Source organism: Pelodiscus sinensis, chromosome 18 (assembly GCF_049634645.1).
Source record: "Pelodiscus sinensis isolate JC-2024 chromosome 18, ASM4963464v1, whole genome shotgun sequence".
Lineage (NCBI taxonomy): Eukaryota > Metazoa > Chordata > Testudines > Trionychidae > Pelodiscus > Pelodiscus sinensis.
The window spans coordinates 7,256,802-7,274,537 of NC_134728.1; positions in this window are offsets into that span (position 1 = coordinate 7,256,802).

Genomic DNA, 17,736 nt, shown 5'->3' on the forward strand with positions numbered 1-17,736 from the left:
CACCTCTCAGGGATTTATAGAGAGAAGGGATTACATCTCTGGCACAATAACCACACTTCATGGTTCAATTAAGGGAGGCCAGCTCAGTGCTAAATAGTGGGATTAGATCAGAGAGAATTCCACCCAAAATTCTTGAAAGTCTAAATAAGGTAAGAAGAATACCTTGAAGCTAACACAGGCTTTGCTAAGAAGTGTAATTGAGCCAGAAGAGGCTTGCTGCTTCCAGTACCACACAGATCCCACCAGCAGCCTTGGGTTTAACCAGCTATACACTAATTCTGGTGAAATCAGCAAAAAGAGGCCCATACAGCAGCATGCCTGGGACAGGACACAGCCTAGGGGTAGAAGAGGTGGACCATCCTCTGGGGAGGCCAGAAGAGAGAGATTTACCAAATCTAGACCAGAGTCCAGCTGAACTCACTGTGGCTCTACAAGAGACACCCAAAGGCCAGGGAAAAGATGGACCACGGGGCTGCTTAAAAGAGTGGCCATGCTGTAGCAGTCACAATAAACAGGCTGACATCTTCTCAAGGCAATGACTGAGGCAAAAGCAGCTTTGCCTAAGCAGGATCAGTGGTGGGTGGGTGGGCCCGGTAACCAGATAGCTCTGTTTATGCTGCATTACATTGTAACCAAGAAAGAAGGGTCAGAGTAAAAATTCTGTGCCAAATTATCCTGCTCAACTAAAAGCAACGGCGCCTATCAGTATAAAGCAAATGATTCCGTCCCAAAGTGTGCAGGCTTCTTGGTGTAAGTGCCATACAAAAGGTCTGGAGCTAGCCACATTAAGAAGCAATATGTTGTCCTTCGGGAGGCTTTTATAAAGACACGGCTCTGCCAGCAAGAATGCGCTCCCATCGATATCTGGTTCACACATGGTTCCTTACCTGTGATCTCCCTCGGTCCTGCCCACTTCGGCATGCTTGCAGTTCTTTGCTGTGCCATTACTTTAGAATGACAGTGAACACAGAGGGCTTAATTCGCAGTGGTGCCAAGTTCACATTCGTTGTAGATAAGAGTTGAGGAGACAAACTTTACATCTCCCCCAGCTCTGAGGTTGACAGGGGATGTAAGCTGCTCTAACACCATCTGGGACTGCTCTGCCGGGGATGAGCAGAGAACAGCATAGTCTGACCACACACTCCTGGAGACACCAGCTACCCCAAAAACACACCTGTGTATAGAGTGGGACAGCAACAGGCTTAGAATCAGATACTTGGGCTTTATACTACCAGGGGCTCCCCTCCCCCCGACAGGAAAATCCCCCACCATCCTTTTAGGGAATTGTTGAGTCTCCCCTTTGTGGTAAAGCAGAACAAAGGGCAGTTAAACTAGGCCCAGAACCTTTGCAATTCGTTATAAGCACTGGTTCTTCTAGAGCAGGTGAGGTAAACAGACAATACAAAAGCGGGCTAATATGGCTAATTTATCTCAAAATAAATCTAAGCCATTGATGGGTTCATTTGCCCAGAAAATGCCTCGGAAAACCAATAGTAATAGAGATGTAGCCATGTTAGTCTGGTCTTGCAGAAACAAAAGACAGGACTACGCAGCACTTTAAAGACTAACAAGATGGTTTATTAGGTGATGAGCTTTCATGGGCCAGACCCACTTCCTTAGATCAAATTGTGGAAGAAAATTGGCATGACCATTTGATCTTCTGAAAACCCAAATCTGGATCCAATTTTGACCACAACATCAGCTACTTCTAAGGCCAGTTCTACACTCATCCCAAGATTGATGCTCTGGAGATGGATCTTCCAGGGTTTAATTTAGCGAGGACCTGCTAAATTGACCACTGATGGTGTCCTCATCCACTTCATGGGGTTGTGAGGAGTCTCCTTCAGCGGGAACTTCACAGACAATCAACTTAAGATATGTCGACTCCAGCTACCGTATTCTCACAGCTGGACTTGCGTATCTTAGGTCGCCTTTCCCTGGTAATGTAGACCTGGCCTACATTAGAAGAGAGGAGATGAACTAAGAAGAAACTGCTCCACCACAGTCAATGAATGTTTCAAACCATTGAGAATTGAGGAACCAGTGTCCAAGCTCCCAAACATGTCTAAGAGGGGGAATACCCAAGACTGAGGCTGCCAAATAGCACAAAACATGAGTCACGGATATTGAAATTCAAATACATTCTCGGCAAGCACTGAATGAATAATCAAATCACTATTTGTCATATATAATACTAGCTAGCTCTCACCTAACACTCTTCATCAGTAGATCTATCTAGACGAGGTGTTATGAGAAACAAATTGATATTTTACTAAAAAATTACTCAGTAAAGATGTTCGTGAATTATTTGCTGGCTTCTCCCCAAGCTTCTCAGATCAGCTGAAAGAGCTGGGGTACAAAGGTGCAAGAAAAGAACTGGGCACCAGGAATGCTTGATCCAATTCTAACCCCGTTTCCAACTTTAATTCCTCCTCTGCTTGTGTGTCCCCCTGGGTAAAAGGTAAAGAATTCTCCCTTGCATGATTTAGTGAGGGCTTGTGAGGATTAATTTGTCAATATCTGTCAAGTGTTTTGAAGATGGCAATGCGAGGTATTTTTATGCCTTCCTTTTGCACTCCCATGCATGCCCTCCATAGTATCACATCACAGTAGGGATTTGCCTCCAGAGGGTCTAACTGCAAAAAAAGTGAGTTCTGTTGAACACAAGCCAGGAAGTTTGCTACCAGAATGAAAAAAGCCAACTGGCCTCTTTCTTCTCCATTAGGGCTTAGCACCCCCAGATGGGGAACTAGGGGGCCCCATCGTTCTAAGCTCTGTGCAAATTATCTTTGTTTTAATCAAGTCTCCACCCTGAGAGCTCGCTGTTTGGTTTATAATCTGCAACAAGTAAATAAACAGGTGGGAAACTGCAGAACAGTGAAGATGGGCACATTTGCAAAACTAAGTCATTTTGCTGGATTTTTGGTGGCTATTGCAGGCTCAAGTTGCCTGCAGCCACCGGCATATGCATCTAAATAAGTAATGTTCATATTTTTTCTGTTCAGTTTCCCTTGCAAACTCTACTTTGTCAGATGCATGGAGATGAAGTAGTTTTTACCCATGAAAGCTGATGCCCAAATAAATCTGTTAGTCTTTAAGGTGCCACAGGATTCCTGGTTGTTTTTACACTAACACAGATGTTAAAACAGATTTCTCCTTATCATATCCCTTGCCCTATGGTCCTCTGTCTCAAGTTTTATCACTTTGGGTATGTCTAGACTACATGCCTCTGTCGTCAGAGGCATGTAGATTAGGCTACCCAGCATAGGGAAATGAAATGGCTGCCACGCTCTGCCGACCAGCTGATGATCAGCTGTTTTCAGCAGATATGGGCAGTCTAGATGCGCCGCGGTCGACAAGGAAGCCTTGAGCTCTGCAATTTGTGTACCTTTTTCAGATAGTTTTGTTGAAAGAGGTTTTCCGAAATTTGGCCCATCTACACTGGGCTAAAGTTCGGAAAAACCTCCTCTTTCATAAGAGCCCTTCTGCCTCGTGGCATGAGGAAGACAGGGCTTCCAAAAGAGTACGTCTGCTCTTCTGCAAAAAATGTTGGAAGAGCAGACGCATTCCCTGGACACGGTGGAGTTTTTCCGGGATCCCAGAAAAACTCCGTACTCTAGACATAGCCTCTGTCTCACTGCTTTGATTAATGAAAAGGATGTGGGGAGTATTTGGTTAATTTATAAAGATTAAAATTTCACAGAGCTCATCAATTGTGAATTGCCTTCTGCATTCTTTCAGGTGAGGCAAAAAAGTGCAATCCACTAAATGGACGCTAGGTGTCAGTAAATGACTTTTGCAAACAAGATCTACTCTTTTGGGCAGACAGCTCACGATTCCATATATATTTTTGAAGCAAAATACAGGACTATTTTGCTTCAGCTACACCAGACTAACACGGCTACATTTCTATATATATTTTTGTTAGTCTCTAAAGTGCCACAGGAATGCTTGTTGTTTTTAAAGTTAGACTCACATGGCTGCCCCTCTGAATGTTTCCTGCAAGTTATTTACAAACAAAGGTATTTTTTTCACAGCTGACTCTACTGAATGCCCAGTCAAGATACACAGCTCAGGTTGCAGAACCACGGAGGATGGCTGATACATCAAATACTGTGGACTTTTAATCTTAATACAATAAAAGGCAAATGATATTTTAACACATAGTCTGTTTGGACACAACCATTTAAAGCCCTTGGTCAATGCCCATGGGCCTTGGTTTTTTTCTTTTCACTGTTTTCTATTTATTTTATTGTCAGTGTCATGGACTCCTGCTGTTGGTTTTTCTGTGCTTCTTTGCCTCCTTTTTCAAATGGAAAAATACCTGTTTGTGACCTAGACCGTGAGGTCAAAACTTCAGCGGGATGGGGTTGGGCCATGGAACCAGATTCCTTTCTAAAGAAGGTGATAAATCTTTGCTTGTAATAAGTATGGAACAGTGGCATGGGAGGGACCCCCTGGATCACTTGGTCTTGTTTCCTGCTATCTCAGCCAACCCGATTTTATAAGCTCATCTGTAACCTTAGCAAGCTCCATTTTAAGCTACAGGTTGAACCTCTCTGGTCCTGCACCCTCAGGCGCTGACCGGTGCCAAAACAGAGATTTTGCCAAACCACGGGATGTCGGTATTGTCTAGAGCAGTGGTTCCCAATCTTTTTGATACTGGGGACCAGTAAACCCATTCACAAGCTTTTGGAGGACCTGTAACATTTATTTGCATATTCATTAAGCAAATAGTGACTATGCAAATAAATTGTGTTGCTGGCCCAACCTGTCTGAAGGGTTGTTACGCCCCTCCTCCTGGCCCCAATCCCAGCCGCTTTATCGGCCAGCACTGGTTCCCCTGGCTGCGTCTGGCGCCGGAAGTTCTGTGTCGGTGCGCACGGCGCACAGCCTTCTCCCTGGGTCCTAGCGCCCGCCGGATCTAGCCCCGCTGCCCAGGAACATGCCTGGCAGAGACACTGTGGTGGTGGGCTCTCTCCCAAGAGGGCCGTGCCACCACGCTCAGCTGTGCAGGGTGCTGCTATGCCGTCACACAAATTAGGATCATGTGCGATAATTTTTCTAAGGACCGTTTTTTTTTTCTAAGGGCCAGTACTGGGCCATGGACCACACTTTGAGAAACGCTGGTCTAGAGCATTACCAACACTTCCTCTGCTTCCTGGGCTCTTAGAAGACATTTAGGGGTAAATTGGAGCTAAACAACAGCACAGAACACTGAAAGCCAGGACTAGTGACTGTAAACAAACTTTATGGGACTGTGGGAAACTTAGCCACACCCATGCTAAATGGACATCCAGCTAACTAAAATCAAGCCAGACCACAGATGTTGCCAGACCAGAGAGTGCCAGATTACAGAGTTTCAATCTGTAGTTGGATTGTTTGCCCTGTTGTAGCAATTTTGCTGGAATGACAGGACCCAAAGAGTCAAAGGTGTATGCATGACCCAGTCACTGTCCAAATTAAACAGTGTTAAAGTTCAGAATCCAGTCTACAGAGACTTCTGGCCTGCTTAATCTCATGGCAAAATACATTATTAAAAACCTGTAATGTATTAAATAGACTGAAAAGAAAAGAAAACAGTTAATGCATTTGAACAGTAACCAGCTGCAGAGTCTTTAGGAAAACCCCCTTGTTTGATAGTCTCTTGTCCTTTTGTCACTAGAGAAAAAAGGTGAGTCCATCCAGTCAGGAAAGCGGGCTAAAGCGGTTATTGTTACTGATGTTAGATGTTATGTCGTGTGGAGTTCCACAGTACAGGAAGAAATCAGTGAAAATACAGAGAACTTGAGGAGTTGCAAGTGTCCATTTTATTATATAACACGAAACTAACTAGAACAAGCCCAAACCATCTGGGCTGACCCCAGTGACCTAACTCAGTTACTGTAACAACAAGATCTATATCTACAACCCAATACACACCATATTCCTCCCCCCTTAATAAAAAGTCCCTTTAAGAAAATAAACACTAACTATGAAATGAGGGTAGACTGCCTCAAGTTCCCAGCTAACCCTGGGGATTATTTTGCCCCATCTGTGAGTTAATCTCAGCTAAAGGCCCAGCCGTTGAGGAGGCCTCCTTTCTCTAGGTGGATTACGGCGGACGTTTGGCATTCTTGCGCCCAAAGGTGTTATGGGTGCGGGCCTGACAATGGGCTGGGAACTTGAAGTGTGAACAGGTGAAGCTGTCAGATCAGCCTGCTCAGGGTTTATGTTCGCCGCAGGTGGTGATGGAGGAGAAGAGTCAGGAGGAGGTGATTCTTGACACAGTAGCTCACCAGCAGTGGGAAGGACGGGCAACTCAACTGGAGATGTGCCTTGGGGGCTGGCATTACCTGTCAATAACTGATCTACATGCCACCACCAGATGAGATCCTTCGCAGTCCGGACAGTATAGGATACAGGTCCTGTCTGAGCAATAATAGTGGCAGGGACCTATTTAGCTCCAGGAGCATAGTTCTGAGCCAAAACTGGCTGTCCAGGACTAAAGGTTCGATCTTTTGCTCTGGATGCATGCCTGATGACGTGACCTTGCTGTTGACATTGCACAATTTGTCGCAGATCTGAAGGTTTCAGCAAATCTAAGCAAGTGCGCAGCTGACGTCCCATCATTAGAAAAGCTGGGGACATTTTGGTTGTAGCATGAGGAGTGTTTCTGTAGGTGTCCAAATGCTTTTGTATGAATGAATGTCCTCTAGTCAATTTCAAAGCTTATTTCATTGTCTGGACAAACCTTTCATCCAATCCATTCGTGGGTGGGTGATATGGTGCTGAAGTGATGTGATGGATCCCATTTGCTTTCATAAAATTTCCAAACTCCTGAGAGACAAACTGTGGACCATTGTCACTCACAAGTTGTTCAGGAAGACCAAAACGATAAAAGATATGACTAGCAGCCAATGGTGGAATACCTGTGTGTGGACCAAAAATTGCCATCAGAAGTTGATGGTCAGTGAGAAGTGTAAACTTCCATCCAAACAGGTACTGGTGAAATTTCCAAAGCCCGAAAATGATTCCCAATGCTTCACACTCAAGTTGCATATGGTTAGTTTCAGCCTTGCTTAAGGTGCGTCAAGCAAAAGCAATAGGTTTCTCTTCTCCTGAAGGCATAATGTGTGACAAGACCACTCCCACTCCACATGTGCAGGTATCACAGGCCAACTGTAAAGGTATGGATGGATCAAAATGCATCAGGATCTCTGCATTTAGCAATGCACATTTAGCCTTGTTAAGTGCAACATCACAGGTGTCAGTCCACTTCCAGACCTTGTTCTGGCCAAGGTCCTCATGAAGTAGTTTTAATAGTGTGGCTAACTGTGAAATAAACTATTCACAATAGTTCAATAATCCTAGAAACGAGCGAAGTTGACTAACATTTTGAGGGGTGGAGCCTCCACAATAGCCTTAACTTTTGAAGAGGACTTATGAAGGCCAGTAGCATCAATGATGTGTCCCAAATATTCAACAGAGGACTGAAAGAATGCACATTTTTCTTTGTGGACTCATAGGCCATACTCTTCCAGTCTTTGTAGGATAGCCTCTAAGTTCTTAAGGTGATCCTCCTCATTCCTGCTTGTGACTAGGATGTTGTCAAGATAGCACTGGACTCCTGCCAAGCCACACAAGATCTGGTCCATAGCCCTCTGGAACAAAGCTGGGGCAGAAGTTATTCCAAAAGGTAAGCGACAGTAACGATAAAGCCCTTTATGCGCCACAATAGTCAACAGCTCTTGGGATTTCTCATCAACTTGCATCTGTAAATATGCTTGGTTCAGATCAATCTTGCTAAACTTTTGTCCCCGAGCCAGGCCTGCAAAGATGTCATCGATGCAGGGAAGGGGGTATTGCTCTGCACACAACACAGAGTTAACAGTGACCTTAAAATCCCCACAAATCCGAATAGAATATCTTCAATATTGGAACTATTGGAGTTGCCCATAGACTATTGAGTAACTGGTATTAGGACTCCATTTTTGACTAGGCACTCTTCATCCACTTCAACGTTTGGCCTGATGGCACATGGCACGGTTCTGGCCTTTAGATATTTTGGTTTTGCTGCCAGGTTGAATGTTCAGTTTCACGGTGACTCCCCTCATACTTCTCAGATCCTCTCCAAAAACAGCAGTCTGTTTCTTTAATATATCGGTCAGACATGTTTCTTCTTTAGTTATCCAGTGCACTTCTGCCCAGTTCAGTGGGATCTTCCTAAGCCATGATCTCCCCATTAAGGCTGGGTAATGGCCTTTCACCACAAACAGTGGTAATTCCATAGTCTGTCCATTTAGCTCCACCTTAACATCAGTAGTGCCCAATAGGGGTACTGCTTCTCCCATATATGTCTTCAGAATGATCTTTGTTGCCTTAAGTGGAAGATGCTCCAGCTTTTACTTATACACTGTGTCTGAGACCAATGAAACTGCTTCCCCAGTGTCCACTTCCATGCATAGAGGTTTGCCATCCAATAGTGGAGTTACCCAAAATTCATGGGAACCCCCTTCCAAAGACAAAACATAGAATGGCACTTCTTCTTCATACAGGGTGTCACCTTGATCATCAGGCATCTGCTCGATGGTATGCAGATTTTCCTTTTTGTTCTGCCAGACCACAGACCTCTTTTTCTTTTGTTTGCCGGCACGCTCAATGTGTCCTTTTTTTCCACACTGTTGACACACTAGGTTCTTACACCAGCTTTCTAATGCATGGTGACCTGGCTTACCACAGCAGTACCATTCCTGGCTCCCCACTGTTTTGTGGGTAGGCTCCTGAGGGTATTGCACCTCCTGTGTGGGCATTTCCATGGAGACTGCACTATCAATGGCCTTCTGTAGGCTGAGCTGAGCTTCTGATAACAGACGCCGCCATATAGCTTCACTGTGCAGGCCACACACTAACCTATCACGCATGGCATCATTTAACGTCTCCTTAAATTCACAGTGTTCAGCAAGCTTTTTCAAATTTGCTACAAATTGTACAATTGTTTCACTTTCTTTTTGGTCTCTGTTGTGGAACCTAAACCTTTCTGCAATTACCAATGGGTTTGGAGCATAATGTGACCCCAGGATTTCCATAATGTCGCTCTAAGATTTGGTCTCTGGCTTAACAAGGAACAGCAAACTGCGTAGCAGAGAGTAGGTCTTAGCTACTTAAAAATATTGGCACCTTCTTCTCTTCTTTAATATCATTTGCAATAACAAAAAATTCAAAAAGCTCAGTATATACGTGCCATTGCTCTGTAGTCTCCCAGCCAGAAAAACAGAAAATACCGGACACTGCACATGTCCGCTATTTTCTGAATTTTTTTCCTAGACTGAGGGCTCAAAAACTGGACTGTCTGGTAGAATACCAGACACCTGGCAACCCTAGAGGGCTGGCTGCTCCCACCCTGCCCCTTCTATCTGAGGCCCTGCCCCTTCTATCTGAGGCCCTGCCCCTTCCAGGAGCACAAAGATGTCTCCTCCCCCTGCAACACACACACACACACACACACACACACACACACACACACACACACACACACCTTGACCAAGGGCCCAGCTAGTTGGTTGGTTCCGCTGGCCAGCTAAATCAGATTTATTAGACAGAAAGAAGCAAGGGGAGGGAGCAGAAAGGGAAGAAATAAAATGGGCAAAGAGAGGAATACGCACAGTGTGAGGAGAAAGGGCAAAAAGGGTGACAAAGTCTCATATCCCTGGTGGAGGTGGGGAGTTAGCCAGCATCAATGGAGGAGATGATGTCATCTAGGTCCCCCTTCTCTCTGGCCCAGTCTGGTCTGGAGGCCTTTCAGGGTTAGGAGGAAGAAGGTCCAGGGTCCCAGGAACAGTGTAGTTTGGGGTGGCATCCAAAATGGTGAAACTTGCTCATTCCCCTTATTTCCATCAGCATCACCGTTGCCTCTTCCAGCTATTCCTCCCATAGTTTCTTTGATGTTTCTAAGGACCTCTAAAGGGAAAGAAGGGTGCAATACCCCTCCCCTCATTATTTTGTCTAGCACTTGGACTAGTTTCCGATACACCAGTTTTGGCTCATTCATTTCTGGTCTCACATTGTTGTTTTCCAGGCATGATCCTCACACAACCCCTGAATTATTATATCACTAACCCTGTGGTTTGGATTTCACCAGGTGTTGTCTCTTTTGTTCACTTTTTCCCATCAGCCTGTGTTGTTATCAGTTATTGGGACTGTGATTGGGTGTGGTCACAGAAGACCCCTTGGGGCGGCTTCCCCGTGTGCTGACAAAGCCACTGACACTCGCCACTTTGCTCTCTGGGGCTTCTCACCACCCAGTCCCGCTGGGCCAGATCTCCTGGTCTCCCTCAGCCAAGGCACAGGACTGAGATCACCACCTTCCTTCCCTCCTTCCCCCCGAAGAGCAACGCCTGGATCTGGCCCCCAAGGCATAATCTAAAACTGTTCTTATTTCAGCTAAACCTCCAAGCCAGAGGAGATCTTTTCCCCTGGGTGTGTCGTACCAGCCAAAGACAAAGAGCCTGAAAACTTTGCCTTCCTTTTGCGTGGGAATTCTTTGTTTCACATTCTCCCTGTCCTTGGAAAATTACTTGGTTAAACCCTACCAGTTGGGGTGGTCAGAGGTCTTCCTAAGACCAACCACTGCTTACACTTAAAGGACAAAGGAAGCTGTTTACAGGTGAGTACCCCAACATTGAGGTACCCCAGCATTGGAAATGCCCATGCTGGCTTTCACTTGCATATTTATAACCATAAACCATTCCCTGTTCCATATCTCTAACTTTACATACACGAACGATACATACACCAAAATAAGATATACAGATCCAGCAGACTGTGACATTAAAATTGATAGGTTACATAAGATATTTTGTCCAACATCCTCGAGTTATGCATATTTGTATCCATAACTCAATTTCATAAAGCATTGGGGGGCCCCAAAACAGTCACAGTGACATTTTATGAACTTGCACTCACTGCTTTTTGTTAACCTCATAATTCGGGTAAATGTGTAGGGCCGGTTATTATAACCAGGGCTGGCAATAGATTTTGCTGGGTCCTGGGACAGGTGCAGAGGCCTTGGTTCTGGGCCCTTAGAAGGGGCAGGCCCTCAGGCAGAAGTGATGGTGCTGGGAATATCCTTCCCCGCCCAGAGCTCAGCACTGCCTGGACCATACCACATGAGGTTCTGGTGGTAATTTAAAAGGGCCCAGAGCCCCAGGTCCTTTTAAATCATTGGACCCCAAGGCCCTAATTATAAGAGTCCCTGCTACTCCTTTTAGGAAGCTGCTTCTGAATCACACTCCTTGAGGCATTAGAACCTTCTTCTAATTTCCACCCTGAATATATTCATGGCCAGTTTATACCCATTTATTCTAGGGCCAACATTGTCCCAGCACTTAAATAGCTGTTCCCCCACACTCCCTGGTGATAACCTGCCTGGTGTATTTATAAAGAGCAATCTTATCCCCTCTCAGCCTTCCATTTGCTAGGCTAACTAGCCAAGCACTTCCAGTCTCCTGTCATAAGACAGGCCCCTAATCATCCTACCTCTTCTCTGTACCTGTTCCAGTTTGAAATCATCTTTCTTGAACATGGGTGACCAGAATGGTGCATGATATTCCAGATGAGGTCTCACCAATGCTTTCTACAATGGCATTAATACTTCCCTATCTCTGCTGGAAATCTCACACCTGATACATTCTAGGATGCATTTGCTTTTTTCACAGTTCTTACTTAAGACAGGGGTCTGAACCAAAACTCCAGGTTGAAACACACACAAACTATGGGGAATTTTTTGGCTCTGGATCAAGATTTGGACTCTGAGACTCAGCTTCATCTTATTCCAGTTCTTAAGACATTTAAAATATTCAGGGTGCCTATATTAGGCTTTTGATGCTTTCTCTATTGATATTGCATTGTATAGTTATCTATTGATAACAATGCTTATGAAATAGTTATGGTTCACTGACAAACTAGGACATATCACGTGAGGTCCCACAGGTATCTGTCTTGCATCTAGCACTATTCAATTAACAGTTGAAATAATGGAGTAGAGAATATGTTTATAAACTTTACAGATAGTACCACATTGGGAGGGGTTGCATGCATGTTGGAAGATGGGATTAGAATTCAAAATGATCACGATAAATTAGGGAATTGATCTGAAATCAGTAAAATATAATTTAATAGACAAATTCAAAGAATTACACTTCGGAAGCAAAAGGCAAATGAACAAATACATACTGGAGAATAAACTGCTAGGCAGTAGTACTGAAGAAAAGGACCAGGGGTTACAGTGGATCACAAAGTCAATATGAGTCAGCGGTGTGATTCTGTGGCCAAAAAGGCAAATGTAATTCTAGGATGTTCTAACAGGGTCGTGCTCACCTCTCACAAGCGCCCCCATCTGGCCAAGTGTGTTTGCCTGCACTTGGCCATTCTTCAGCCTTTTCAGCTACTCAGCTCTCTGGCCAAGTCACACTCTGGGGGTATGTCTACGCTACCCCGCTAGTTCGAACTAGCGGGGTAATGTATGCATACCGAACGTGCAAATGAAGCCCGGGATTTGAATTTCCCGGGCTTTATTTGCATAAGCAGGCCGGAGCCATTTTTAAATGCCGGCTTGTTCGAACCCCGTGCCGCGCGGCTACACGCGGCATGGGCTAGATAGTTCGAACTAGCCATTCCACCAGGCGTACAGATAGTTCGGAATGGCTTGCTAGTTCGAACTATCTAGCCCGTGCCGCGTGGCTACACGCGGCACGGGGTTCGAACAAGCCGGCATTTAAAAATGGCGCCGGCCGGCTTATGCAAATAAAGCCCGGGAAATTCAAATCCCGGGCTTCATTTGCACGTTCGGTATGCATACATTACCCCGCTAGTTCAAACTAGCGGGGTAGTGTAGACATACCCTGTGAGAATCACAACACCTTCCAGGCTACACCTTTACCAGGGGCCCATCTTGGTGCCCTCTGTATGGTTTCTTTGTCTATTCCCCACTCAGAGATGGGGTGCCTCTAGGGCTTTCCCTCCTGGAGACAGTGTCCTCACTCTTACCTCAGAGCTCCATCACAGTTCATCCATAGTCAGCAATCTCTCACCAGCTCTCCACTTGGAGCTCTCCATGGTGCTGCTACTCCCTCAGCCTGCCAGTCACCCATGGTCTTCTCTCCTTGAAATCTCTGGCAGTACTGAGCTGACTCTGGTTCTGAAGCTCCTTTTTTGGGCCTTTCTGGCCCCTGATTGGCCACTTCCTCTTGCAGACAATCTATCCTCGACAGATTTCTCTACAGTTTGCTGGGATGGAGTGTGGCAAGGCCACAACCCTTCTGTAAGAAGTTTCTTGGCCTGGTCCATCCTGTTACAGATGTGTTAAGAGAAACATCATTTATAAGAAATGGGAGGTAACTGTTCTATTCTACTCAGCACTGATGAGGCCAACTAGAGTACTGTATTTAGTTTCAGGCACTACACTCTGATAAAGATGTAAAGACACTGGAGTGAGTCTGGAGAAAAACAACAAAAATAAGAACAGGTTTTAGCAAACATGACATGAAGAAAGGTTGAAAAAACTGGGCCTATTGTCTAGGTCTACACTAGACCAGGCAGGCCGGCTTAAGGTATGCCATCCACCTACGCACAATGCATAGTTGGATTTGGCTTGCCTTAAACTGAGCCTTAAACCATACCATCTACACTGTCAGAGGCTGATGGGAGCACAAGCTCTCATTGACTTCTCTTACTCCTTGCAGAATGATGAGTACAAGACACTGGCAGGGACTGCTCTCAGTGTTCAATTTGGGGGTCTACACTAAACCCACTAAATCAAATGCTAGAAGATTGAACTCCAGAGATTCAATCTTCTCCATAGTGTGGACATACCCATTTAGTCTAGAGATGAAAAAGCAGAGGAAGGATATTAGTTTGTAAATATGTAGAAGACTGTTATAGAGGGAATGTGATCAATTGTTCTCCATGTCCATTTTGGGTAAGACATGAAATAATTGGCTCATTTTAGAGCAAGGGAGATTCAAGTTAGATATTTGCAAAAAAAAAATCTAATTCTAGGTATAATTAAGCACTGGAATGTAATGATCTAGTTATTACTTATTCCTGCTTTGAGTGCAGAGGACTGGATGAGATGACCTGTTGGGGTCCTTTCCAGTCCTACATTTCTGATTACCTAAAAAGGCTGTGGAATCCGCATCATTGCAAGCTTCCAAGAACAGGTTAGACAAATGCCTGTCCAGGATGGTCTAGGTAAGCATATTACTGCCTCAGCAAAGAGAGATGGGTTAAATTATCTCAGTAGGTCTCTCCCAGCCCAACATGCATATGATTCTATCATTCTATTATTTTTCTTTCTGGTTTGATATTGGTAGGGTGTCTTTTTTGTTTATTTTTGTTTGTACCTACTTTTCCCTGGAGTCTCTGTTTTCAATAAATAAAATAAATGTTTAAACTCTAAGAATGTGGTTTTTTTCCAACATCGAAATAAAGCTGTTCATTCTCTTGTCATGGTAACAAGTGGTGAAAACCACCACAGCTGAGACGATAAGGGCTAAATCCATGTTTATGTCTGGAAGCCGCCCTGTTGTGATGCGGTCATTTGGAGGGATGCAATGGAACCTGGGCATTGTAGTTCTGAAATACTCCCTAGAAGAAGTGATTGCTTGTGCCACCTTGATTTCTTTGTCTTATTTGGACTCAGATGCTACACATATTCATGTAGCAAGTGTGACAGTTTGCAGGCAGCCCTGAATATTCAAGGCATCACAAAGAATTTTACAGAAACAAAGTAGAAACAGGTAGTTAAGCAATCAAATTATTTAAATAATTTATTATTTAGAGGAGGCTTTGTGTTGTACCAGACACAACCAGGGTAAGAGCCCTATCTTAAGGCATTTGCAATTATAAAGATTAATTGCCTACAATTCACTGTTCAATATTTATACAGCAGTGGTTTTCAACCTTTTTTCATTTGCAGACCCCTACAAAATTTTGAATTTCCTTTTTGGAAATCTTAGCTATCATCTGCAGACCTCCAATGACTCTCGGACCACAGCATGAAAACCACTATTAGCTTTGAAGATGTAAAGACGTATGCGAAAACACATTTAAAAAGTTAGCAGGTACCAAGAGCATCTAATAAACTGCAGTTATTTTCTATTTTAACTATTAAGGGAATATCAAATATTGTCTTGATTTTCAGGGGTGTCCTGCTTTTTCAAATTGTTTGAAAGTGTTCACCTCATCTCCACTCACATTTCTCCATATGGATCATTCCCCTGGACTATTTTTTTACAGTCCCCCTCTTTCGGTGCTATTCCAGCCTAACCAAAGCTCATATCAGCTTTCTGTTTCACAATGTGTGTCGGTTTTCAATGAGAAACCATGTTAAATATCATCCAAGACGTTGTTGGCGGATGCATGCTGAGGGAGAAATCTGGACTGGACCCTACAATGCTTTTTCTGAAATCCATGAAAACCAGATTTTAGCTCAACTTCTAGAAGTATCCAGGCAGGCCCTCTCAACTGTCTTTTATCATAGAATCCTAGAATCCTAGGGCTGGAAGAGACCTCAGGAGGCCATTGAGTCCAAACCCTGCTAAAAGCAGGACCAACCCCAATTCAATCATCTTTGGGGGACACATTTGCAGGATCAGGGCCTAAGACAGGGTCACAGGTCCACTAAACAGTGCATGTGTGAGCACTGATAGCCCTGGAAAGGATAGCTCAGATGTAATCAGGGCTTACAGTGCCACCTTGAAATTTGTTCCTGCTTGATAAACAGCCAGTGTGAAGAATGTAGGATGAGCAAAATAACATCTAGTTCTCATATGACACTTTCCATCAGTACATCTAGAAGTGCTTCACAAAAGAGGTCACCATCATCCCATTTTATGATAAAGCAGCATTGTCACACAGAAGTGACGTGTGACTGTTGATAGTATAGGGGCCCAATTTTTAAAGATGCTGGTGGGATGCAGCAGGTTCAGGGCAGGGCATTGAAACCCTGGCAGAAATCAGGGGGAAGGGAGATGTGACCCTGCATTATCCCCCACATCTCTTCTGTGTGTCATATCCTTTTGATCTCTCCTCTTGTGACTGATAGTGCTACCCTTGTGATAGTCAAGGTGTTGAAAAGTGGGAATTTAACCTTTTTGAGAATCGAGCCATATATAACCCCCCTTGAGGATCGACATACAAAGTACTGACACAAATTATCTTAAAACAGGTTACACCTACCTTTCAAACCAGGGTCTTTGTTATTCAGGTTTTTCCCCTGCTAACTGAACGGTGATGTCTTTATAAAGGCATTTAGAAGCTTAACTGGATATGGGTACGTTTCCCAATTTCAGCCCTGCATTTAACATCTCTTGTGCAACTATAACTCATTAAATAAGCCCACGTCATGCCATCGTTCCTCATAAGAGGTGATTTTTACTGACCCAGAGGGCTAATTTCCACTTGTTATTATCACTTGCAAAACAGGATTGTCTACAGAAATCATCGATTAGTCTGTGCCTGTCTGCATTTGAGTGCAAAAGTTTAATATACAGGTCTGTTCCATTTGTGCTTCAGAGGTCTTTACTGCCAGGAGGTAATCAAGTGGTTAAAAGCAGGTAAGGAGTCTTAATGAGATGGAAATCTGTGAGGAGGGCAGTGAAAGGGAGAGACTATGGGCAGAAACTGCCCCACATTCAGACTCTGGAGGTGAGTTGCGGGGAGATGAATAACAAGGAAATAGCTTTGTCCTTTTATCCACTCGCCATGTTGACATGCATGTTCCTCAGCCTACGGGATTGTGACACTTCACCTGTGCACCTCTCACATGGAGGAGCGAAGTGACCTTCAGATTAAAACACACAGGGAAAATTAGCACCTAGGCTCTCAGACTGCCTGGCTACTGCGAACATGTGAGAGTGCGCATGTGTGTCTGTGTATCTTCGTGTGGTTGGTTATGCTGTGGAGGAGAAAGAAGGGAGACAAGCTAGTCATTTCACATTAGTGCAAAAGGAAAGGGGAGGTGGTGGGGAAAAGACGTAAAACTATTCTTGGGAGGGACCTGGTGAAAACATGCCACTCAAACTCATCTGAAAAAGTGGGTTTTGCCCACGAAAGCTCATGGGCGGAGATATTATGTAATCTTTAGTAGTTCTATTAGCTTATGTGCTCATTTCGTCTTGCTGCTAGACCTATCAAATCATTTTTCCTCCGTCCACCTGCTGACTATATAATCTATTGTATTGTGTTAATTAACCAGTGTTCACCAGGGTAACCCCTGCGTGTCACTCCATCAGCTGATGTATAATAAATCCTCCGCTTGTTTTCACCTGCATCCAGAGTGTCCTGGCTTATTTCCAACAGTACTAGACACATATTTTTGTTAGTCTGTAAAGTGCCAGGACTATTCGTTCAGAAATCTTAGTGTGCCCCGGGTTCCCAGGTTGTCATTTACTGAAACAAATAACCGATTGCCACCTTTACAAACTGGTTGCATTGGCCTAGGGCTGGCACTTTTGTAGTATCCATCTAGTTACAGCCCTGAAACAAATGTCTGCCTGGGATTCCCTGTGAAATTCTTTCAGGGCCTAGTTCTAGCTCCAGCTAAACCTGTTCTCGTGCATGGAGAAATTGCAGGGGGATTCCTGCTCTAACACCTGCAAGCTGTGGGAGGGATCAGGACCAGAACACTGTCTCCTCCCTGGGAGGAGATGGGGCATGAGAGAAGCTCCTGTCCCTGCCTCTTCACCTTCTGCTCTT